The 27,556-nt window shown below is 33.6% G+C and overlaps 1 protein-coding gene across 3 annotated transcripts in view; it reads left to right on the top strand.

Annotated features, from left to right (window-relative positions):
• LOC111044309 (serine/threonine-protein kinase NLK) overlaps positions 1-27,556 on the top strand; it is a 240,989-nt gene that overhangs the window by 160,412 nt on the left and 53,021 nt on the right. The gene's annotated exons all lie outside the window — the stretch shown is intronic.

The raw sequence follows: 27,556 nt of genomic DNA, 5'->3' as shown, positions 1-27,556 counted from the left end.
GAGACAAAGTTCGTGAAGACAACCTTTAAACAGATTGGTAATCATTGTTGCTGAATTCAAAAATTTTAGGGCTTCTCTGCAGAAACTCTGGAGATTACTTTTGCTTGCCAATTATTGTGGAAATGCTTTACTAGGGATTCAATTAAATGTGTGTAGTTTGAACTTATGACATGTTAATTGTTGAGAACTCTTTAAGAAATGTCCAAATTTGTATGCAAAAAAAGTGGAACATGTTAATAAGGCTTGTTTCAATTTTACAGTTTTTTAACATTTTTGAAGTTGAGGTTGTTCGAATAGCAGGTTATTGAAAATTTATAATTGTAATTATTCAACTGTCTGAATTGTATCACTTATTAGTTTGTTTCATTTTAACTTCATTTTTGAGATATTCAATTGTGTTAATTGTATTTTTAATTATTTTGTTTCAAATTCATTAATTTTGTTTTCTATAGGTAAGTGCCAGTCAAGTTGTTATATAAGAAAAATGCGCAATTAGAGTAAGTACAAAGAAAATTACGAGCATACAAGCATGGAAGAGAATTAGAGTATCATAAATATTTGTCAAATACTTTTTTGATTATGTTGTTTGATGATTTATAGTTGAATAAAGGTCTCCATTTTCCATTAGAAATACAATCAAGTCATAATACGTCATAAGTATATATATATAATATATATATATAAAAGCGAAATGGCACTCACTGACTGATTGACTGACTCACTCACTCGCCGGAAAAAATCTACCGGACCAAAAACGTTCAAATTTGGCAGGTATGTTCAGTTGGCCCTTTAGAGGCGCACTAAGAACGGATTTGGAAATATTTTAACTCTAAGGGTGGTTTTTAAGGGTTTGAAGTTCGTCTTTTAGCATCTATATTCTATATTATAATTGAAAAAAGGCCATACCATATGTTAATATAGAACTATAATCTATAGAGAGTAGAGAGAGTACCTCTTCGAAACAGTTGTTCTGGTAACTAAATAAAAAATTAATTTAGTACTTGATGGAATGAAGCATGCTCAAATGAAAATATGCAGGCGAGCGAAGCGAGCCCGCAGATCTTATTTTTGGACGATCCAGTCGGGGGTCCAGGGGGCGAGCCCCCTGGCTAGACGGATATGGCGAGCTAAGCGAGCCTGACGGCCAGTATACAATAAATATCAAATATATCATACAGAGTTATATTCGATCACCATAAAAGTGAGTTAGTCAATTCTTGGCCTCTCTTTGAGCCACGTGTCTTCACTTCTACAAGGACAATATAATTATTGATGCTTGATATGTTTATTGATGGGTTTATTGATAGATTAATATTGGTGGGATGTGTGTGGGGAGATTATTGATTGCGATTTGATTAGACGGCGTCAACTTGTTCTTCTTTCATCTCTTTTCCGTTCCCTCTCTTCCTCATTCCACTCATTGCCTTTTGTTAGATCTTTATCCGTTGTATTTACAGCTGTGATGGGCTAGATCACCCCTTTCGAATAGGACCGATCTGAATAATTTCCCTCTGTTGTAGTTATAGGAGCGATTATGCTGAAACAAAGTGTGCTTCTTCTTCTTTTCATTTTTCTTTTTCTTGTATATCGCGCTATTTCCCTCCCTGCTTATTCTTTTTGTATTTTTTTTTTTTATTTACTCTCCTTCTCTCCTAATTACTCATCTTCCAACTTTTTTCAATTTATTCACATTAGAAGACATATTTTGAATTCCATCATCCATTACGAACTGATATGTGTTTCATCTGGTTTTGACACTAAAATTACGACTTGCAGACCACTATTATACAGGGGTTTTCAGAAGTAGTGTCGAACATTTCAGGGTATTGTTCCTGGATAATAGGAGACTACAATAATGTCGTATTTGAAGTGTCCAAAACACAGCGGTTATCCTTATAGCTGCCATTTTGTTTTTTTACTCTCAAGAACTAAATGTTGTATTGATCTGAAATTTGGGATGAGTATTTGTGCTATAAAGACTCAACTTTATTTCGATGTAAATTTTCAAAATGGAGGCCATTTTAAATTTTTGATTGTAAATTTCACGAAAACCGTTTACTTTTCAAAAAAATTACAATTGACAAAAAGCTAGAAATTTTTATCAAGATTTCAAAGTGTTATTCATTAAGATTGGTCAAAGAAAAACAGAGAAATTAATTCTTTTCGTACTGCATGCTTGACCACTTGTCACCATTTAAAGATCAATATCAAATAATGGGAATGAATGCTCTTTTTTCCTCAATATTATATTAGTTTGCTGCATTTTTATCACATATTCAATTTGTTTCCTTATTTTAATTAATTTTCTTTTGTCTTTCCTCACTTTAATGAGTTTATTTTTCTCAACAATTTTTGACATATTTTCCTCATTCATGGGCATATTTTTCCCACATATTGTTTTTGCATAATTATGCTGAGCTTAAAAATCTGGTTTTGAAGTTGTCCGACGTATGTTAACTTTTACCATTTTTATGGAGTGGCCGTAGTCGAGTGGATCAGATGCTGGCTTTATGATTCAGAGGCCCGGGTTCAAATCCCGGCCCGGGCAACATATTTATCTCGGGCCACTCCCGTGTTTCGGATGGACACGTTAAGCCGTCGGTCCCGGCTGCCTAAAAAGCAGTCGTTAGGTCATGTCAGAGGCCCTGAAATTGATCAGTTGCGACCTGAAAACTCTGACACCAGACCTGAGCCAGCCAGGTCACTCGATATTATTATTATTATACCATTTATATTAATTTTTCAATCTTATTTGCCATCTACTGTCTTTACAATATTAATTCTCCTAGATTTATTTCCTTCTCATTTTTTCTCTGAATCTCTTTCCAATACTGCCTCGTTACCTCACAAATTGTACAGAATTCACTTTCCATTATCAAGCATTATGCAGAGTATTTTGCAAATTTAATTTCAGTTTTCATTACTAAAATTAAAAATGAACTCAATCCAAGACCCACTATCAACAGAGTATGATATCACACCACAGCAATAGCCCTTGTAATAGTTGCAGTATTACCTTGAAGCTCCCACCTTATATTTTTTCTTGTTTTGTATGTGAACGCCTCCAAAACTATGCATTAAGTTTTAAGTATAGTTTCACTAGCTATTGAGTGTTGTTAGGTATGCAGTCTAGTGATAAATATGCTATAGTGAGGTCCACGTTATAATGTCAGTGTTTGATTAGCAATGGTATTGCTATCCTTGTCTATCATTCAACAAAGCGGATAGCGCTATCTCTCTCTAGCTTTGCAATGTTGTCAGTTTGCCAGAATATTATATTTTAACTTTTGACAGTGACTGTACAAAAGTAGACTAACAATTTCTCAGTCATCATTTTTTTTCTTCATTCTATCAAAATACTTTGGTACACAAGTCGTATAATTGATTTAAAATGTATTTTTGAAACAATGAAATAATTTTTAGACGTAACCGTATGAGAAACACAAATTAAAATACCTGAAATGAAATTTTAAAAGTTGATAACTAACCTGAAGTTGATTCAGTTAGCATACACGTTTAGGTTAGACCTATTCGTACCGGTATAAATAATAATTGAAAGGTTATTTCAGAATCATTTTCAATGAAATTACTTAATTTAAAAAGGATTTCTATTTTTCTATAATTTTTGAAAGAAATTGGAATAGAATACCTACCAAATAACTCAATTTCTGTTGTTTTGAAAATCAGATTGGTGTATAAAAGCTTTTTAAATTAGCCGCCATTTCAGGTTTGTATAAAAATCAAAATCTGATCTCATTTATGGAAGCAAATTTTTGAATCAAATAATGAAAAAATATATATTTTCTTGATTAATTTGACATTAAATTGATTATTTTATTGAGGAAATGATAATTATTATTAGATCAAATTTAATGGGATGAATTGAGTAACATCTGTGTACACTCAGTGGAAATATGGAGAGAATTTTATTGGCAACGTTTTTCTCCTATCTTTCTTCACTGCCATTATAACATGGACCTCACTATATAGTGACGTCCACGTTATAATGGCAGTGTTAGATTAGCAATGGTATTGCTATCCTTGTTTCTTCTTCTCTTTATCTCCTCCTCCTCGTCCTCCTCGTTTTTCCCCTTGTTCTATTTTTCGTGTGCCACGTTCTTCCTCTTCACTTTTCACACTCTCTTCACTGTCAACCATCGTCTGCTAAGTTTCTATTCTTTTTCATAGTTTTTGTGTTTCATCCATTGAATTATTTACCTCAATAATTGTAGCGATATTGGGACAGCCTACATTCCAGCGTTATACTATTGAATTATTTCGGGAATTATTCTCTAAAAACAAAAGTCCATTTTCTATTAGTTGTAATTATTGTTGTCTGTGTGGTGAGGCATGGTTGTCTTGGTGATGATATTATTTATTTATTTATAAATTTGTGAAGGGTGGACTGGATTGAAATTCATGAATAATATCGGGGCACCGAGCTTCGCTCGTTATTTTTATTTATTTATAAACAGAACACAATTCTCTAAAATGATCGTGTTCATATTTCACATCTGGCTACAGTCATGTCATCTTATGAATTTCGGGGATGCGATATTTTGATTTTTCACATACTTTTTTTACTATCCACAGCTGTTTCAGCCAAGGATGAATTATCCTTTTAATGTCGTTCAGCGAGTTTCCCCAAGGATGAGACCTAGAGCAATCGAATCTTTATATCATAAACCTATTATGTTCCAAATTTCGTGAAAATCGTTGGAGCCGTTTTCGAGATCCGTTAAACCACGGAATAAGCATACCAGTAGTGCTTCTTTCCTCTGTGGTTAAACATAAATAACCAGATATAAAAATAGCCAGATATAATAATAACCAGATATATACATACAGAAATTGCTCGCTTAACATAATAGGATTCTAACAATGTTTTTATCCGGTAAAATTTATTGATTCTATTCATGAATAATTAAATAATATAGTTGAAAAGTAAATCTTCATTTGGGGGAGAATTTGTTTTTTTTTTTTCACTTATTGTGTAGTTGAGAAGTCTATATCGTGGTAATTATTCATATTGAATGAAAAAGACAATTTCTTAGTATTTTTCATTTAATGAGAATTAGTTTGTTCATGGCCCGATTGCACAAAAGCCGTTTAAATTTCAACCGTGATTAATTCCACGAGAACCAATCAGAGAAGGCCTTTTTGATAAGACGGCTTCTCTGATTGGTTCTCGTGGAATTAATCACGATTAAAATTTAACCGGCTTTTGTGCAACCGACACTCTATGACTTGCATACCAGCCATGCCTAATTATCTCCTTCTTTAAAATACAATCATTACGAATAAATCCTATATTTTGATCGTGCGTAGTCAGACGTATATTCACAAAGAAAAGCATTTATAAAATTACGTCTCAAGATTAGATTAAGATTATCTGCTTTTCATCGTCACTACATTATTTTACTTTTAGAATCCGGAAACTTTCTGCTCCAAAGTTTTTATATGTTTACACGCACGACGCACGTAGGTTGCGCAAACTGTATTATTTGATGAGTAGGCAAAGTATTTACAAATCTTTGTTAAAAAGTCCTTAACAGCAAGGACGAAATGTTTCGACAATAGATTAGGAAAAGAGGAAATTCTGAAAGATTTTGTGAAGGTCGTCTATTTTAGGCCTAAGATCTTGATTCGTATTGTTTGGAGTGGAATGAGGAAGTGTTTCGATGAAAAACGATGAATAATTGCTGCAGATTTTCACTAAGTTCTATACAATAATTAAAAATTAAATATTATTAGTATAATTAATAATTTCGTTTTTCTACCTGGATTTGCACTTTTATCTCTTGAACTGTTTCAAACCTCACATTTAGCTATAAATATTCTAAAATCAATTGTGTTATTCTCAAATTGATAATATATTTTATTGTAATGCAAATAATTTTTTAAATTATATTTCAATCAATGAATCTTACAAAATTATTCAGAATCACTGTAATTGACCGAGCGAAGTGAGGTCTAAAATTCAAGTCGACTGTTTGGCATTTCTCTTAATGTTTAAATGTTTGAATGTTTATATGTTGTGCATTTACGGCGAAACGCGGTAATAGATTTTCTTGATATTTGACAGGTATGTTCCTTTTTTAATTGCGCGTCGACGTATATACAAGGTTTTTAGAAATTTTGCATTTCAAGGATAATATAAAAGGAAAAAGGAGCCTCCTTCATACGCCAATATTGGAGTAAAAATCAGACTTTAGAATTATTCATCATAAATCAGCTGACAAGTGATTACACAGATGTGTGGAGAAGCCAGTCTATTGCTGTATTTCCAGCAAGGTCTATAGTTTCAATCAGGTACTGGTGGATGAGAATACTGCGTGAGGTCTACTGTTCACAGAACTACTAGTAATCGGTAGTTTCAGTTTTAGTCCATTATTTTCTTGAATAATAGTTTTAACGACAACTCCTGTAGGCTTTACACCAATTTTTCTCAACTATTCTAGATTACCTTGGCAAAACTATTGCTAACGATTTCCCCACAGCAGTAAATTCTTTATTGGAAAACCGCTGGATATAGTGATATCTACTTCAGTCAGCATTGGTTAAGAGGGGAGCATAGGTGGCTATCTATGATAGATACTGACAGTTGAAAGTGAATCTAGTGCAGGTAATGTAGGTAGATCTACCCACTCGTTGTACCGTTTTACCCGTAACTACTACACAAGGTTTGTATCAACATTCCTTGAAAAGAAAATGAAATGAGCTGTTTGCAAGTGGAGGCAGTTATTTACATCTATTATCGTTGTTGTAACTATAAAGTTACAACTGAGTTATAGTTCACTAGTTACAGCTGAGTTACAGTGAGGTCCACGTTATAATGGCAGTGTTTGATTGGCAATGGTATTGCTGTCCTTGTCTATCATTCAACAAAGGGGATAGCGCTATCTCTTTCTCGCTTTGTTCTGTTGCTAGATCGTCTTTTAATAATGTAGAATTAATATTTAACAAAATATTTCATTTTAATATGAAAATCATTATGAAATTATTGAAAAATATAATTTCTTGCTTGATAAAATATAATTGATTATTCTAAACGAGAATGAACAGTTAATATTCCTTGTCTAGCATTCAACAAAGCGGATAGCGCTATCTCTTTTTCGCTTTGTTCTGTTGCCAGATCGGCTTTTAACAATGTAGAATTTATAATTAATTAACAAAACATTTTATCTTGATATGAAAATCATTATGAAATATGATTTTTCTTGATAAAATAGAATTGATTACTTTAAACGAGAATGAACAATTAATATTACATCAATAAAAATGTATCAGCTACCGTCTGTAGAAGGCATTGACAAGACAGAGGTTCGGCAATGTTTTTCTCCTATCTTTCTCCATTGCCATTATAACGTGGACCTCACTATAGTGGTGGAGCAATTTTTATTTAGTTGTACTTTAGTGAGGTCCACATTATAATGGCAGTGGAGAAAGATAGGAGAACAACGTTGCCGATTCTTTTTCTTGGCAATGCCTTCTATAGACGGTAGCTGATACAGGTTTATTGATGTAATATTAACTGTTCATTCTCGTTTAAGAAATTCAATTATATTTTATTAAGCAAGAAATTACATTTTTCAATAATTTCTTAATTAATTTTCATTAAGATGGCATATTTTGTTAATTAAATAATTAATTCTACATTGTTAAAAGACGATCTGGCAACAGAGCAAAGCGAGAAAGAGATAGCGCTATCCTCTTTGTTGAATGATAGACAAGGATAGCAATACAGTTGCTAATCAAACACTGTCATTATAACGGACCTCACTATACAAGTTATAACTGAGTAACTAAGAGGTAACTAACGCTATGGTGCAATTTCTCAGACTGCTTTACATTCTCCACTGTTGTTTATGTATTTTACCCATATCTGTTTTATTTCTGTGTTCATTTTTGTGTTTTTACTCTCCCTTGAAACTAAAATCAGCTGATCGCCTTGAGTTGTCCATACTCCATAAAATGAGAGTGAATTGGCCTTGTGGTTGGCTCCGATGTAAATCTGTTGAGTTAAAAATGGTTTTGTTGGGCGATCTGTGTGAAGGCCTCTAAAGGATTGTGTAGGTTTCATAAAAGACGGCAACTTTTGTAAAGTTGACTGGACACTTTGAAACTTGTTGAGTTGGTTGAGAAATTTGTTGCTATTGTTTGCAGACCTGTGTATGAATGTGTAGGTTTCATAAAAGATCAAATCTTATGTAGATTTGAGTAGAAAATTTGATGCTATTGTGTGGAGACTATTGTAAATTTAATAAAATACGGTAACTGTTGTAGATTTGACTGAGCATTTGAAGCGATTCTGTGATGACTTGTATAAGATAATGCATGTTTCAATAAGAGGCCAGATATTTGATTGAAAAATTCTATGCTCATGTATAGTGTATGATTGTATATATTGTTTCATAACAATAGAAACTGATTTACTAGATCAATATTATTTTGTTAGCTGTACGGGACAATTCCAGTTCATTTGCCTCTTTTGAAACACGTATCTTTTATGATACATGAATGAGATGTTATTGTTCTCATTTTGTATCATGGGTGACAGATTATGAGACATTACAATGATACATACATTTTTGATGTATCAAATACTTTTCTTTTGTATCATGGATGACAGATGATACAAGACCACGATACATAATTTGTTTATGTATAAAATGCATTCCCATTATGTATCATGGGTGACAGATGATGTAAGACCATGATACATACATTTGTGATGGATTAAATGGATTTTCCCTTGTATCATGGATAACAGATGATACAAAACCATGATACATAAATTGTTGATGTATCAAATGCATTCTAATTCTGTATCATGGATCATAGATGAAACAAGACCATGATACATAATTTGTTTATGTATAAAATGTATTCTCATTTTGTATGATGGATCACAGATGAAACAAAACCATGATACATACCGTTTTGATGTATCAAATGCATTCTCATTCTGTATCATGTATGCCAGATGATACAAGACCATGATACATAATTTGTTTATGTATCAAATTAATTCTCATTTTATATCATGATGACAGCTGATACAAGACCATGATACATGAAGTTTTGATGTATCAAATGCATTCTCATTCTGTATCATGGATGACAGAAGATACAAGACCATGATAATATGGTCTAATATGTGAATATTTCCTATTTTAGTTATAATAATATGAAATATTTCTTCTATGTTCAGTTTTGAAGCATCTAAATTTGAAAATCTACTTTGTGAAAATACTTGAGGACTGAAGATTTTGTGAATTGAAGAACTACAAGACTAAACCTGTTTCGGACTATGTGTTATCTAAATTTGGGAGAGGAATAACACAAGGTTACCTTATTTTTCCTCTCCCTATCATTTTGATAATGTATACTTTCATTTTTTTCAATTCAATTTATTAAAATAACATATAATAATAATTATATAGTAATTATAATAAAATATAATAATTTATTAAAACACACAAAACAAGACAAAGAAAATAACTAAGAATTACAAAACAAATAAAATACAATAAAATGTTACAAATATAAAAAACAATACTGTATAAAAAACCACTTATTGTATAAATGAATGAATGAATGAATAAAGGTTATAAAACATAATTTGTGTATGTATCAAATGCATTCACATTTTGTATCAAGGATGACAGGTGATACAAGACTATGATACATAAATTTTGGGTGTATCAAATGCATTGCAATGCAAAGGATCCTTTTTGTGCAGATTGAACTAAACTGATGCTTGAGTACAATCTGACCTGTTGTGAAATACTTGTAAAGTGGAGGTGATAAGTAAGAATATATGAATACATAATAATAATTTACATGTCACAAAAAATGGCAACTGCTGTTGCAAAATTCAAGTGCTTTCAAGACAGCTGAAACACATGCTCTTCAACAATAAAGTTTCAAGCATCTTGTAGTCTTGTTTTAATGAACTCAACTGGTTAGTATGAGCACCTGCCAAAGACCATCAAGAATTTAATTTCAAGCAAACCTAGTTGCTGGATTAAAAACTTGATTTTTGTAAACACCTGCATATGATTTTATACGTTTCTTTCTTTTCGGAGAACTGATTTACAACCAAAAATTGATTTGATTCGTGTGTGCAGCTGTTATCGATCTTACAGATTTCAATTTCAAGAGAGAACAGTGTTGCTCAACAAAGAAATTTTAGTTGTTTTTGCATGGAAATTGGTAATTCATTTGTGAAGTTGTTTTTGAACTCACCTGCATTCTAGATTGATCCAAGTTGATTTTCGAGTACTTCTTTATGATGAAGGATGTGTATTATCAGTAATAACTGTACAGGTGAGATTGATATTCCATCTAGTGCAGATAGCACTGATTCAAGCCATTTGATAGCATAGATTCTTGAACGTCAAACTTTGCTAAATTTCTCCAAGTTCATCGAATTTTAAAGTCATTTTATAGTTGGAAAATTGGAATTTGGCGGTATGGCGCCAGATGTCCAAATCTTTCTGAACAATTTGGTACCATTTTCATGATTATCGGTTGGAAAATAGCGTCCGAAACACGCTAGAACGAAGTGCCTGTTTCAGCCCTTTTTCCAAATTATAACATTGCTCTTAACTGTGATAATAGATTCAGAGTTTCCATAGAAAAATATAAGCGTAAGCTACTTGTTTGTCTGTGACTGAACTTACCAAAAACCGCCAGTGTGGAGTTTACTGAAGTTTTCTATACTTTTATAAGATTAACTCTAGCTTCTTCAAACTAACTTTAAACTTGAAGATTGATTTTAATCCCAGCATTCTCATCAATTGCATCAAAGCTGGACCATTCAATCCATGCTGACTGTTTTAAATGAATAAAACTTGAATACAAGAGTTGTCTTATTATAATGCTGAGGTAGTGTCGTCGTAACGGTCCGTTTGCAAATTTATGATCAGCTGTTTCTGAATTGCTTGATTAGTTGAACTGTTGCCAACCTTACTGGTGAAAAATATAACATTCAGGGTTGCCAACTTGATGGATTTCCGGGGTTTGTTGTTTTATTAACGTGGACGAGCAGCTGTTGTTATTAGCCTATATTCAATGTCAAGAAGCTATTCAAAGGGAGACACGTTTGAAAAACAGTAGGATTTCAAATATTGCGATAAATGAGGTTGAAAATAACTTGTCGGGTTTGTAATTGTGCTCAAAATGAGATAATAATTGTGGTTTTAATGAGGTTGTCTTTGTTGTTGAAGGGCGTTTTGATATGTATTTTGGGGAGAGCTAGGTTGGCAATGAAATTTCGAAATTTGGAAGTATTATCTATATAATATAATAAAAGAGAGAATTGGCTTTCATAAGGGATAGGGAATTCACGAATGACGTATCATCACGTCTGAACTACTGGACTGATAAACTTGACATTTTGCATATTGATTCTTATTTAACCGAGTATGGTTATATAGGACTATTTCAAATCTTCCAAGATTTTAGTAGGTCAATTTCTCAGTTTGTCAAGTTTTTAATTAGACCCTTGCGGAGCACGGGTTACCTGCTAGTTGTTGAATAAATAAGATGGTTGAAAGTTTGAATATTTATGACTTTGAATTTATGATTTTATGACTTTGATATTTCAATCGAACCATTTGTTTAGGTCCACTGTTTTAGTTTTTCTTGAACTGAATATGAGTTTAGCTTCTCCCTTCATGATTATTTATAAATTAATTTATTTATCTATTTATTCAAATTTATGTTTTATATTTGTTTATCAAATAGTTCTAAAGGTTTAAGAACAAAACGTTTTTTTTGGATGTGAGTTTTTCATGAAGAAATTTCAAAGGCAAGACTGCGAATGTATTCTAACTTTAAAATGAAAGTGTTATTGTGCATTATATTATGAGTGAATTTTGAATTCTCAATTTTAAGGTCAGTTTTTGCAGGCCGGACACAGCAATGTCTCACGGCTACATAGGCCAAACAAGTTATTGACTCTTTGAATGTTTTTAATTTCTGTATTGCCCTATGAATGCATGTGCATAAATAAATAAAATCTGTTCATTCGGTATTGTATTTCTATTTATTTTTAAGATTATATATAATCAGAATAGGAATATCATGATTGTAAGTCCAAAACTGCCGACCGATGATTAAGTGGATTTAACTTTCTGTATAAAGATATTACAGTATTTTCTGTAAATATCATTTTAAATTGAAAGTTTTGATGAAACATAACTCGAAAATTGTTTGCATATTTCCAAAAGTTATTGATTCCATTCTCGATGTCCCTATATCAGAAATCATCAACAGATTTACATAATTCGTAGCTTTATCTCGTTATGTGCCCATTATGTGAGGGGTAACTGAAAAATGAACACACATGCATTGAGGGAGGGTCAACATACGCATATAAGGGCTCAGTTGAATCAACAATGAGTGATATAATGCTGAAAAAGGGTTAGTATAGATGGGTCGGTCACCCTTTTGGCTTTTTTAAAAATTTCTGGGTCAGTCTGCCCCCCCTCTTGGTAGTGGTAATGCTACTGTATATTATTCTCAATCTGATTCAATACTCTCAATTGTGTTTCTCTCTCTCTCTCTCTGACTCACTATCTACTCTTTTTCTCTGTCACTGTTTGTAGAAAGTGTTTTCTATCTCACTCTCTCTTTCTCTTACTGTCTTTTTCTTTCACTTAATCTCTCTCTCTCTCACACACACTCTCTCATTCATCCCCTCTCTTTGTCACTCTCGCTATCTCTCTCTCTTTCTCTCTCTCTCTCTGTAAAGGTCATTGCCCTTTACACTAAACATGGCCGTTTGGATGATGATAGGGAAGAGGGTAGGTGCATGCCAAACAAACATGTCCATGTTTAATTATTTATTGATAAGGAGCTATATGATTATGAAATAAATGTTGAATGATACATTGTTGGATGTCACTAATAATCTGTTGTATAATAGGTATTATTCTATATTCTACACAATCTACATTCTACATTGTAAACCCAAATATGAGGACACAAAACTTAATGTTATGGGAAAATTAGGCCTATTCATGAAAAACTGAATTGTAGATGTTTTCAAGTAAATAGAAAACTTCAATAATTATAATAATCAATAATAATAATAATACTCAATTTTAATAATCCTTCAAATTCACTGTATTCACATTGTAATTCTCCCATTTTTGTGGTTTGTTTGTTTTTTGGAATCAAATTAATTTTTTTTGTATCTTCAAAATTATTTACAAATGGAAATTCCCAGGCTAACAAATAATTTTTGAATAGTAGCGCTTATCGAATTTCCATCTAGCTGTTCACCCTGTTTTCAATATTTGCAGTAGCAGAAGTCTTCGGGGTGAATTACAGCATTTAATTTGGATTTTCGTTTAATAATAATAATCGAAATTATTTCTTCAATATGTGATATTTCCTATTTCAGTGATAATAATGTGAAATTTTTCTTCTATGTTTGGTTTTGAAGCATCTAAATTTAAAAATCTACTTTGTGATAATAATTAAGAACTGAAAATTTTGTGAAGCGAATAACTCACTAGACTTAACCTATTTCGGACTATGTGTAACCTTATCTGAATTGGGAGAGGAATAACACAAGGTTACCTTATTTTTTTCTCCCTGTAATATCTGACTATATAAATAAAAAAGGGTCTGAGGTCAATCCCTCGTTGATGGTTGGAGTTTGATTGGAGAAAGTCTTCTGTGACAGTGATCTCTTTGCTTTTTACTACTCCTTAAGTTGTGTGTTTAATTATTTCCTCTTGTTACTATTTTTTTCTCTCTCTTCCTAGAATGACTTCTGTTTAATCATAGAGACTTTTTTTTCATTTCATTTCATTTTCATATTTTCATTTTATTATTTGCTGTGTTTATTTTTTCTGCTATCTAAAATTGTGTTTAATTTTTCTGTTATGTATATTTTTCTGAAAGACTTTTCGTAAAAATTTCATAAACTTTTCATTTCTTTCAATATTTGTATTAAATATTCATTTTTAAATTGTTTCACTTGTATTATGTGTTAAGAGAGCAATTATGGGATATTATCATTGTGCTCTCATATGTATCTCAAATAAATAATAAATAAAAATAAATTTAAAACTAAATATTTGATATATATATATATATTATATATATATATATATAAAACAAAATTTTGACTATATATAAAATTGGACTAAATTTTGACCTATACTCCCTATTTTGACGATGTACTTGTTGTATGAATCAATAAATAAATAATGTAAAAATTCGAAGTGAATTGATTCTTGATTGATTTCTCACCAATATCAAACATACAAAAACCTTAGAATGCTATTCATTTAATTGAGATATCAGTCATACAAGAGAAATTTTCATCTTGAATTTATTCGAGACTGCTAATTTCATATCTCCTATTATATACTTTCAGTAGTTACTTTTGGAAGGTTTATTGGATCGGGAAAAATTTTATGAATCCTTGCTATTTTTCTTCAATATTTTTACCACACTAGTCACTAGAAGCCAGTAAAGCAGGCAAGTCAGCTGGCAAGAGAACTAGGCTAGATCTAGAACGCCTTCAAGGCGTCCTAATTCATTTTACTCAGTAAGCTGTTCCCAATGTAGGACCTCTGCAAATCCACTTAGCTTGTTTGGTTCGCTCTCCATCACTCTCTCTCTCTCTTTCTCATTTCTCTCCTCTTAGTTTAGCCCTTCCTTCATCTTTCTACATCTCTCTGTCAGTTTTTTTCTTCTCATGTATTCATTCATTTTTCTCTCTTTCTCATTTCATTCGCTGTCTTTTCTCTCTTTCTCATTCCTGTCCTCCTAGTTTACCCCTTCCTCCATTTTTCTACATCTCTCTGTCAGTTTTCTTCTTCTTCTCATGTATTCTTTCATTTTCTTTCTATCTGCTTTGTTTTTATACACTGAGATTATTATATTGTAGTTGTTGCGCATCCCTGCGATTACTAATGAAGCAATTGCCTTCCAACCCACGGTGATGAAATAGTTGTATATTATTGAATTTGTAAAGCTCAACTGCCCTACTTTGAATGGTATTTCTTGCTTCTAAAATGATCGTGTTTATATTTCACAGCTGGCTATATGTCATCTAATGAATTTCGGGGATGCGATATTTTGATTCTCCACATACTCACTCGCTCACTCACTTTTTTACTATCCACAGCTGTTTCAGCCATGCAAGGATGAATTATCCTTTTAATGTCGTTCAGCGAGTTTTCCCAAGGATGAGACCTAGTGCAATCGAATTTTTATATCATAAACCTACTATCATAGAGAAAAAATAGCGTAAGTAGATATCCCATGGTATAGGGAATTTATGTCGCAACTTTTACTGTTATCTCAAGCCGATTACTGTCGATTATTGTAAATTTTTACTGTTTTGTTGGGGTGAGAGTGTATGAACGGCATAATTGAGAGACTACCGGCGTCACACAGCTGCATGGGAAAGAACTAAGTGAACTATCGGCTTGGGATAACAGTAAAAGTTGCGACATGAACGCCCTATACCATGGGATATCTACTTATGCTATCGTTTCTCTATGCTACTATGTTCCAAATTTCGTGAAAATCGTTAGAGCCGTTTTCGAGATCCGTTGTACATAAATAACCAGATATATTACTGAATTTGCTCGCTCAATATAATAGGATAGCTCAAGGTTACCTTATTTTTCCTCTCCCTATCATTTCGATAATGTACTTATTGTATACATGAATAAAGAATAAAGAATATCTGTATCTTACTGTTTCTGTACAAATACAGATATAATAAGTAAAGCATCAGCTGATGAGAAGTGAACACAACATGAGCGTGTTCATGGCGCATAAGTCTGTACGTAACTTTACATGTACTAGTTACTATAGATAGGGAATGTAGGGACGAGGGGTTAGGAGTTACTGGTGGACATAACTTTACTATTTCATCAATTTCCATTTAAACATATGTATGATGAATGTAAACTGTTGTTTCTGACGTCGAATTTCCTGCCTATAAGCAGTTCAAAGCTGGATCTGTGAACCCGCATATCAGTGTAAGTGTAAGGCTAGGCACACACCAGTGTTAGTCAAGACAAGACAAGACATGATCAGACACGTTTAGTCACAATACTTCACATTGTTACTTATGACGCAACTCATATTGATTAGTCATTGCAATAAGACATGTCTTCATAACCAACTATGACACGTTTAGTCACAATACTTCACATAGTTGCTTATGAAGACATGTCTAATTGCAATAACTAATCAATGTGAGTTGCGTCATAAGCAACAATGTTAAGTATTGTGACTTAATTTGACTAGTCTTGTCTTGACTAACTGGTGTGTGTCTAGCCCAAGTCAAGTATTTATATTTTATAATATTTTATAAAATATTAATTTAAACTCAAAAATATATGTATCATATTGTGTTGATACTGTATCATGTTGTGATCATATTGTATCATATATGTGTTTCTAAGACTGTATTATTAGTGGTTGGAAGAATAATTAGTACAATTGACAAGACACGTTTAGTCACAATACTTCACATTGTTTCTTATGACTCAACTCACAATGATTAGTCATTGTAATTAGACATGTCTTCTTAAGCAACTATGTGAAGTATTGTGACTAAAGGTGTCTTGTCTTGTCTTGACTAACCGGTGTACGCTCAGCCTAAGTGTCCGGTACAGTGAAAATTTTATACACATGAGTTCTTATGAGACTGTTCATTGATCGGTACAGTGAAAATATCATTCACATGAGTTCTTATGAGATTGTTCATGGGCCGGTACAGTGAAAATATTATTCAGATCAGTTTTTATGAGACACACTCATACAAATCTGTGGGAATCCGCCTCAACAGCTGATTTTAGAATACTTTCTCAAGGTGCCACGAACACGCTCATGTGTTCACTTCTCATCAGCTGATGCTGAGTTTATTATAACTTTATTTGTACAGAAACAGTAAGAATAATAATTATAAAAACAATATAAAAACTTGTAGTACCATTAATCCAAAACTTTAAAATATTTTTTGTCATAGTCATTCAATTACATTGGAACTGCAAAACTGGAACAAAAACCGCCTTTTAGCGCTCCAGGTGGAAATTTTGTTAACTACAATCAAGAAATTCCTGATTCGAAACTTGTAAACTAGGTTATGTTTATAGAATGTAGTGTAAGTTACTGAAAAAGTGAAAATAGTGTAAGTTACTTTGACGTGAATGTCTTTTGAAGTGCTCGAATGAAATTCTAGTCGCGGCTAACGCCTCGACTAGAAACATCATTCTCGCCTGCAAGAGGGGCCTTCCCGTCCTTGTGACTTAAGATACTATTAACGACTAGTTTCGACCATAGGTCATTTTCAAAATGTTTTTTTATTGTTTTATTTATTTTAACAAAAGTAGCCCATCTAAATGAAGTGATTTTAGAAACAGTAAGATATAATAATCATAGCATCAGCTGATGAGAAGTGAAATACTCGTATTCCTGGCGCTCAAGTCTGTACGCACCTTCACGTCGCTATTTAATGCAGCTCAGGGGTGTACTTATGTAAAATTACTCAGCTGTACATTTAATTTATTTATAATTTTTACAAAGTAGCACTGATTGGGAGAGAAAAACTAAGGATACTCCTTGTACTATTTCTCTCCTAAATTTAAATAACATTTTAAATGTCCGAAATAGGGTTATGGTTTCACTTTTCTAAAATTTAGTACATTTTCACTAAAAAACAACGAAAACTAAGAATTTTAAATTTTGACGGTTAAAAACAGAATAAAAACCAAAAATATCAAACTCAAATCACCATTAATTGGAACATTTTTGCGTAATTTTGATAAATTAGAACATTTTTGCGTTACTTATTACTTGATAAATACTATCTTGATGGAACATTGTATTGAAGGGAATAAGGAACTAATAATATCATGATGGCTGCGTTGATGTAGTATTGCAGTGAAGGAACAAAGAAAGCCAGCTGAGCGGTGTATTTTATAGGTTTTATTGTGAAGTGAAGTGAACTGGCATTGCATTGAGCGTTTACCTTGAGTATAGAGTGCTTGAGTGCTGTAGTTCCTCTGCTGTCTATGTAATCGAGTTGCATTAGGATTAGGATGCGGGTATAATACTTATAGGCAGGCCTACATTGAATTGATCAAGCTGGCGCTACGGGTGGGTAGCTGAATCAACATAACTAATTTCCTCTCTCCACTTCACACTCACACTCTCTCTCTCTCTCTCTCTCTCTCTCTCTCTCTCTCTCTCTCTCTCTCTCTCTCTCTCTCTCTCTCTCTATTTTATCATCGGGGTTTCTTTCTCTTTGTTCGATTCTCCTTCCTGTGTTCGTTCATTCATTCTCTGATGATTTTTCATCACGTTATGTGTATTTTATCTTACTTAGTCTTTCTAAGATAATTGACCGAGCGAAGTGAGGTCTAGATTCAAGTCGACGGTTTGGCATTTCTCTTAATGTTTAAATGTTTCAATGTTTATATGTTGCGGATTTACGGCGAAACGCGGTAATAGATTTTCATGAAATTTGACAGGTATGTTCCTTTTTTAATTGCGCGTCGACGTATATACAAGGTTTTTGGAAATTTTTCATTTTAAGGATAATATAAAAGGAAAAAGGAGCCTCCTTCATACGCCAATTTTAGAGTGAAAATCAGACTATAGAATTATTCATCATAAATCAGATGACAAGTGATTACACAGATGAGTGGAGAAGCCAATGTCTATTGCTGTATTTCCATAAGATCTATAGTTTCAATCAGGTACTTGTGGATCAGAATACTGCGTTAGGTCTACTGTTCACAGAACTACTAGTATAGTTTATCTTCTTCTTCTTTTCTTCCCACTATTAAACCGATTTGGCAACGTTGCGGAGCTAGAGAAGAATAGTGCTATTTGCTTTGTAGAATGATAGACAAGGATAGCAACACCAATGTTGCAATGGAATACTGCCATTATAACGTGGACATCAGTATAGATTTCAAGTTTCAACAAAAGGTTGTTCAAAATTTCTCACTTCACATTACTACTGTACTCCTCTTCTCTCCTCTTCTTCTTCTTCTTCTTCTTCTTCTTCTCTTCTTCTTCTTCTTCTTCTTCTTCTTCTTCTTCTACTTTTCTTCTTCTTCATCATCATCTTCAACTTCTTCTCTTTGATCCTCGTCCTCCTCTTCCTTCTTCGTCTTCTTCTTCTTTGATCCTCCTCCTCTTCTTCCTTCTTCGTCTTCTTCTTCTTTTATCCTCCTCTTCTTCTTCTACTATTTTTTCTTCTTGTACTTTTTCTTCTCCTGTCTTCTTCTTCTTCTTTTTCTTCTTCTACTTTTTTCTTCTTCTTCTTCCTCTCCTTCTTTGATCATCATCATCATCATCTTTTTCTTCTTCATCATCTTCAACTTCTTCTTCTTCTTTGATCCTCATCCTCCTCTTCCATCTTCGTCTTCTTCTTCTTTGATCCTTCTCCTCCTCTTCCTTCTTCGTCTTCTTCTTCTTTTATTTCTTCTCCCATTTTTCTTCTTCTTGTACTCTTTCTCCTCCTGTCTTCTTCTTCTTCTTCTTCTTCTTCTTCTTCTTCTTCTCCTTTTTTGATCTTCTTCTTCTTCCTCCCCTTTCATCATCATCATCATCATCAACTTCTTCTTCTTTGATCCCCCTCCTCCTCTTCTCCTTCTTCTTCTTTGATCCTCCTCTTCTTCTTCTTCTTCTTCGTCTTCATATCAAATTCTACTCAATTCCACCTTTTCCATCCCCCCTTTCTTCCATTCCTCCATCTTTCACTAAGTCCCACTTCAAAATTCATACAATATTGTCGCCTTTGCCGAAGAAAAAGAAACCCGTATCTACTAACTTTTAATTAATCTTCAATTGCTGCCTCCATCTTTATCAAGAGTGCAGCTCTGAGTCTTTCAGCTCTCCACTGTATTAATAATTCTTCTGCGAACTTACTAATTGCGAAAAGCTGAGTACCTCTTCAGAATTTGACGAGAAATTCGAGTACAGTAGCTGTTTGACACGAGTCAATTAACATATAATACCTGTTTCATAAAAATTAAGGTATTATTCAACAGATACCGTGATATGTGCACTCTATGGAAGCTTCATTTTATCTTTCTTCCACCTACTGTCTAAAGTACTTACTTTACTCCCTGAAACCTAATACTAAAGTGTCACTTTTTCGCTCTCGGTAGTAAAAAACAGAAAAACTCCCTAGGGAGTAAAAGAGTGACTCCATTTAAATAACATGGGGAGCATCTCTATTTTGAAACTTACATTGTAATAGGTTAGAAGGTCTAAGCTCAGATGAGAAAGCATAATAGAGGTGTCTGTTATGAGTCAACTGAATTCAATACCACAACCAGAAATTTGATTAACTCATGAAATATATGTTTGTATGATAATTATTATATTCTTAATATTAGTAGATGATAAATATTTATACAATTTTTAAAATATTTATTCTATTCAAAATACCAGCCAACAAATATTTTTGATCTGCAATTCAAATCTGAACCGCGTGATCTGGAGTCAGCCATTTTTGGTAGCTGCTCAGCTGATATAATTGTTACAACTTTTGCCCGTAGATAGCGCAATCGGCAGTGCCAATCAGACGACCGGTTTTTAGGTTTTAGATTTAGGTTATGTTGTTAGGAATCATTGTCACCAATAACGTAAGTTAAGAATGATTTGATTTGCAGTTTCTATAAAAAATGTCTATGGAGGAAAAATGTTGTGTACATCACGAGCGAAAAATACTTTTTCCTCCACCTACTGTCAAAAGTACTTACTTTACTCCCTGAAACATGATACTAAAGTGTCACTTTTTCGCTCTCGGTACTAAAAAACAGAAAAACTCCCTAGGGAGTAAAAGTGACTCCATTTAAATAACATGGGAAGCATCTCTATTTTAAAAACGTACATTTGGAATAGGTCAGAAGGTCTAAGCTCAGATGAGGAAGCATATAGAGTAGTCATTAAACCAACTAAATTCAATACCTCAACCAGACATTTGATCAATATATAACATTTATGTTTGTATGCTGAAATTATTATTACAAACTTCATATCACTATACTAGAAAAAATGTACATTTTTTTTCTTTTAATCCATGTTATTCAAAATACCAGCCAACGAATTTTACTTATTAACTAATCAAATTTGAAACGGGAACTTCATCATAGCTGTAGTTGTGGCTGTCATTGTTGTTACAACTTTAGCCGACAGATAGTGCTGTCGGAGGAGAACTGTGATTACAAGCCAGCTGTTTCTGTTTACTTTTTAGATTATGTTGTAACACATTGTTTGGTCACATACGTTTTTAAAAATTATTTTATTTGCAGTTTTTATAAAAATGTAGGTGGAGAAAAAATGTTGTGTATATCACGAGTGAAAAATGTTTTTTCTCCCTCAGGAAAATTCAAACTTTTCCCTCAGGGAGAAAAAACAGCACTTTTCACTCTAGATATACAAATAACTATTTCTCCCTCAGGAAAATTGATGCCCTCGGCTTCGCCTCGGGCTTCAAACTTTTCCCACAGGAGAAAAAGTCGTACTTTCACTCTAGATATACAAATAACTATCACGATCACTTTCTATGCTCCTCCAGTGTGTGCATAGCCTATTGTCAGCTATAAGGTCCACGTTATAATGGCAGTGGAGAAAGATAGGAGAAAAAAGTTGCCGAACCTCTGTCTCGTCAATGCCTTCTATAGACGGTAAGTGATAAAGGTTCATTGATGTAATATTAACTGTTCATTCTCGTTTAAAATAATCAATTATATTAATTTTTCCTACAGTTACGTTGAAAAGTGGCCATAGCTGCACTGATTACAGAACGCAAAGAATCACTTTTCCGCTCTAGTGCGGGAAAAATTTTTCCTGCACTCCAGATTTGCAACATGGCAACGCAAAATAGTTAGTAGGTTATATGGAGCACCAGTGCAGCAAAATCAAAATTAAGTTGGTAACTGTGACGGGTGCACGTTATAAGAATCTTGATGGGGTGGACAACAGTGGATGACAGCAAACAGCCGCCCCGCCATTCAAACACTACTACATTATTCTATTTTATTTATTAATAATAAAATTACACAGATTTACATTTGATGGATTTCAGGTAATTTTACCCATAATTACCCACTTTTCATATTCAATGGTAACTGTAGGAAAAACTTAATGTGAAATACGTGCGCAAAGTTCCTCTGCTGCACTCAACAAACCATTCCGCCCTCGCCTACGGCTCGGGCGTAAACGTTTCTTTCGGTGCAGCAAACTGTCACTTTGCGCACTAGTTGCACAAATAACTATTATCAAGCAAAAAAATATTTTTACAGTGATTTCATAATTAATTTTCATGATCAATATTTAATATGTTGTTGATTACTTTTATCTCTATATTGTTTAAAGACGATCTATGGTAATAGGGCAGGGAATGTAAAAACAGGCTATTGCCCAAACCTTCTTCAATTTCCCAATTTTGTCTTAAATGGTTCAAATATTTATTTATTTATTTATTAGAACAGTCACAAACACAATATTTGGGAAGAGAAACAGGCAATTGCCCAAAACTTCTTCAATTCCTTGATTTTGGCACATAAATAGCCCAAAGTGAGGTTAAGTTTAAAATTTCTGTTTTCACCAAAGATTAACACTCAGAGAATACGTAATCGGATATGACTGATGAATTTTGAATTTCGAAGGGTTGATAAGAGCCGGAAATAACACTAAACAATCCGAAAGTTTCAATAATATTGAAATAAACTTGAAAATTTTGAGCAGAAAAATTAAAACTACTATCACTGCAACTATCAGCTGATTTTTTTGTAGGTTAGGTCCATTTCAATTTATACACTACATCATCAATCTGAATACAAATCAGAATAAAACAAAAAAATTAAATTCAGATAGTAATAGCTGTCTTTCCACATCTCTATGACGCATTTGACAATGTCTATGATGACGTCACACTTTCTAAGGTGACTTGATGACGTCATAGATTTAACTGTTCGTGTCGTGCTAGAGTGACTGACGATGAAATTCAGGTTAGCAGGTTACTTGGCCAGTGAATAAATATATACATATTGTATGAGTCTGCTATATGATTCCACGCTATAGTACAAGGCACACTAAAATAAATATTGTCCAAGAAAGGCTTCTAATCGATCTATAAATAGAAATTAATCCAAATAAGGCCGAGTGTCGATTGTTTATTGACTTTGTTTTATTCATAATTGTTATTTATTAATGCATAATAGATTCTATGGCCGCTGTAGTGTTCTTATTTAGATCGTATGAATTGCTGTAGTGAGGTCCACGTTATAATGGCAGGGTTGATTAGCGATGGTATCTATCCTTGTCTTTCATTCAACAAAGCGGATAGCGCTATCTCTTTCTCGCTTTGCTCTGTTGCCAGATCGTCTTTTAACAATGTAGGCTTAACAATTAATTAACAAAATATTTCGTCTCAATTATGAAAATTGCTTATGAAATTATTGAAAAATATAATTTCTTGCTCAATAAAATAAAATTGATTATTTTAAACGAGAATGAACAGTTTAAATTGCATCAATAAACCTGTATCTGCTACTGTATATAGACGGCATTACAAGACAGAGGTTCGGCAACGTTTTTCTCCTATCTTTCTACACTGCCATTATAACGTGGACCTCGCTATAGTTATTGTGGAGTCGTTTACAACAGTTCTTCTTTGAAAACAGATTAAAATGCGAAGAAGAAGAAGAAGAAGAAGAAGGAAAGAGAAGAAAAATAGTTAGAAGCCAGGGAAAGAATAGGCAAGACAAGATGGAGTATTCTCATAATCCTCACTGGACTGAGTTGGAGTAGAAGGAGATGAAAAGCGTGAGGATAAGTTGAATAGGTAGAAGGAAAAGGATGGAGAGAAGTGGGACGTAAAGAAACTAGAAGTCGGAGGAATAAAGGAAGGAGATAATTGATTAAACAAGGAGAAGGAAAAGTGATGTAAGAAAGAATAAGTAGGATAAGAGTGGAAAATATGATGAAGCAGAATACTGATAAAAAGTGAGGGTGGTGAAGAGAAAGATAAAGTAGTAGTAAAGACATAATTATTATTTAACGAAAATCCTATTTAAATGCTGTAAATCACCCCGAAGACTTCTGCTACTGCAGACATTGACAACAGGGTTAACAGCTAGATGGAAATTCGATAAGAACTACTATCCAAAAATTATTTGCCAGCCCGGGAATCGAACCCGGTACCTCCCAATTGCCAGTCAGGAATGCTTACCCTTACACCAAACTGACAATCTCTGGATAGCAGCGCTCATTTTATACGAAGCAATAGCGGCCACCCAGTTATAGATGGAATTATAGAGAATGCATTTATTCCAATGCCAATTATCATAAAATTATAATTTAACGAAAATCCTAAATAAATAGCGGTTGGCCGCTATGGCTTCGTATAAAATGAGCGCTGCTATCCAGAGATTGTCAGTTTGGTGTAAGGGTAAGCATTCCTGACTGGCAATGGGGAGGTACCGGGTTCGATTCCCGGGCTGGCAACTAATTTTTGGATGGTAGTTCTCATCGAATTCCTCTAATAGGGCAAGGAATGTAAAAACAGGCTATTGCCCAAAACTTCTTCAATTTCCCAATTTTGTCTTAAATTGTTCAAATATTTATTTATTTATTTATTAGAACAGTCACAAACACGATATTTGGAAAGAGAAACAGGCAATTGCCCAAAACTTCTTCAATTCCTTGATTTTGGCACATAAATAGTCCAAAGTGAGGTTAAGTTTAAAATTTCTGTTTTCACCAAAGATTAACACTCAGAGAATACGTATTCGAGATATGACTGATGAATTTTGATTTCGAAAGGTTGATAAGAGCCGGAAATAACACTAAACAAACCGAAAGTTTCAATAATATTGAAATAAACTTGACAATTTTGAGCAGAAAAATTAAAACTACTATCACAGCAACTATCAGCTGATTTTTTTGTAGGTTAGGTCCATTTCAATTTATACACTACATCATCAATCTGAATACAAATCAGAATAAAACAAAAAAAATTAAATTCAGATAGTAATAGCTGTCTTTCCACCATTACTTCTCTATGATGCATTTGACAATATTTATGATGACGTCACACTTCTAAGGTGACTTGATGACGTCATAGATTTAAATGTTCGTGTCGTGCTAGAGTGACTGACGATGAAATTCAGGTTAGCAGGTTACTTGGCCAGTGAATAAATATATACACATATTGTATGAGTCTGCTATATGATTCCACGCTATATTGCAAGGCACACTAAAATAAATATTGTCCACGAAATGCTTCTAATCGATCTATAAATAGAAATTTAATCCAAATAAGGCCGCGAGTCGATTGTTTATTGACTTTGTTTTATTCATAATTGTTATTTATTAATGCATAATAGATTATATGGCCGCTCCAGTGTTCTTATTTAGATCGTATGAATTGCTGTAGTGAGGTCCACGTTAAAATGGCAGTGTTTGATTAGCGATGGTATTGCTATCCTTGTCTTTCATTCAACAAAGCGGATAGCGATATCTCTTTCTCGCTTTGCTCTGTTGCCAGATCTTCTTTTAACAATGTAGGCTTAACAAAATATTTCGTCTCAATTATGAAAATTCCTTATGAAATAATGAAAATATAATTTCGTGCTTAATAAAATAAAATTGATTGTTTTAAACGAGAATGAACAGTTAATTGCATCAATAAACCTGTATCTGCTACTGTATATAGACGGCATTACAAGACAGAGGTTCGGCAAAGCTTTTCTCCTATCTTTCTACACTGCCATTATAACGTGGACCTCAGTATAGTTATTGAGAAGACGTTTACAACAGTCCTTCTTTGAAAACAGAATCAAATGCGAAGAAGAAGAAGGAAAGAGAAGAAAAATAGTGAGAAGCCAGGGAAAGAATAGGCAAGAGAAGATGAAGGAGTATCCTCATAATCCTCACTGGACTGAGTTGAAGTAGAAGAAGATGAAAAGCGTGAGGATAAGTTGAATAGGTAGAAGGAAAAGGATGGAGAGAAGTGGGACGTAAAGAAACTAGAAGTCGGAGGAATAAAGGAAGGAGATAATTGATTAAACAAGGAGAAGGAAACGTGATGTAAGAAAGAATAAGTAGGATAAAAGTGGAAAATATGATGAAGTAGAATACTGATGAAAAGTGAGGGTGGTGAAGAGAAAGATAAAGTAGTAGTAGACATAATTATTATTTAACGAAAATCCTATTTAAATGCTGTAAATCACCCCGAAGACTTCTGCTACTGCAGACATTGACAACAGGGTTAACAGCTAGATGGAAATTCGATAAGAACTACTATCCAAAAATTATTTGCCAGCCCGGGAATCGAACCCGGTACCTCCCAATTGCCAGTCAGGAATGCTTACCCTTACACCAAACTGACAATCTCTGGATAGCAGCGCTCATTTTATACGAAGCCATAGCGGCCAACCAGTTATAGATGGAATTAAATAGAGAATGCATTTATTCAAATGCCAATTATCATAAAATTATAATTTAACGAAAATCCTAAATAAATAGCGGTTGGCCGCTATGGCTTCGTATAAAATGAGCGCTGCTATCCAGAGATTGTCAGTTTGGTGTAAGGGTAAGCATTCCTGACTGGCAATTGGGAGGTACCGGGGTTCGATTCCCGGGCTGGCAACTAATTTTTGGATGGTAGTTCTCATCGAATTCCCATCTAGCTGTTAACCCTGTGGTCAATGTCTGCAGTAGCAGAAGTCTTCGGGGTGATGTACAGCATTTATTTAGGATTTTCGTTAAATAATAATTATATATTAATTAGCATTTGAATAAATGCATTCTCTATTAATTCCATCTGTATAAAGTAGTAAAGACAGCTGCAGAAGAGAGGAGGAGTTGAAGAAGAGAAGTAAATAATAAGAGAAGGAAGAGGAGAATAAGAAAAGGAGGAGGTTCGGAAGAAGATGAAGAAGAGAGATAGGAGAAGAAGAAGAAGACGGGAGTAGAAGAAGAAGGAGAAGAAGCAGAAGATGAAGATGAAGAAGAAGAAGAAGAAGAAGAAGAAGAAGAAGACGGGTAATGAAGAGGAAGATGGGAGAAGAAGAAGAAGTAGCTTAAGAAAAAGGGAGAAGAAGAAGCAACAGAAGAAGATGAAGAAGAAGAAGGGGAAGCAGACAACAAGATGATGATGACAAGATCAGGATGAATATTTGTGAAGAAGTACTAGTGAATATAATAGAAACTGAAAGCGTTGGGACTGGGACTACCCTATCGGCTGGAATCGAAGAAATAGCGCGATTATGTATTCAAAATTATTCATGTATTCAGCAGTCAGCGACGGTTCGATAAACCTGTCTGCCTTGCTATATGGTCTGGTGTGCTGTGCTCTTATATTATATAGGTGACAAGTATATGGAGTTGAAGTTCTTCTTTTCGAAGATGTTTCTTGGTTAAATAATATAGACCATTTATTTCTCGTTTGCGATGTGTTGGTGTGGAGAGGTTGGAAAGGGGTCATAAAAGGTCCACGTTTAATGGCAGTGGAGAAAGATAGGAGAGCAGCGTTGCCGAT

The sequence above is a fragment of the Nilaparvata lugens genome, chromosome 10, assembly GCF_014356525.2.
Source record: "Nilaparvata lugens isolate BPH chromosome 10, ASM1435652v1, whole genome shotgun sequence".
NCBI classification, from domain to species: Eukaryota; Metazoa; Arthropoda; class Insecta; order Hemiptera; family Delphacidae; genus Nilaparvata; species Nilaparvata lugens.
This window is presented reverse-complemented; position numbering and strand designations above follow the sequence as displayed.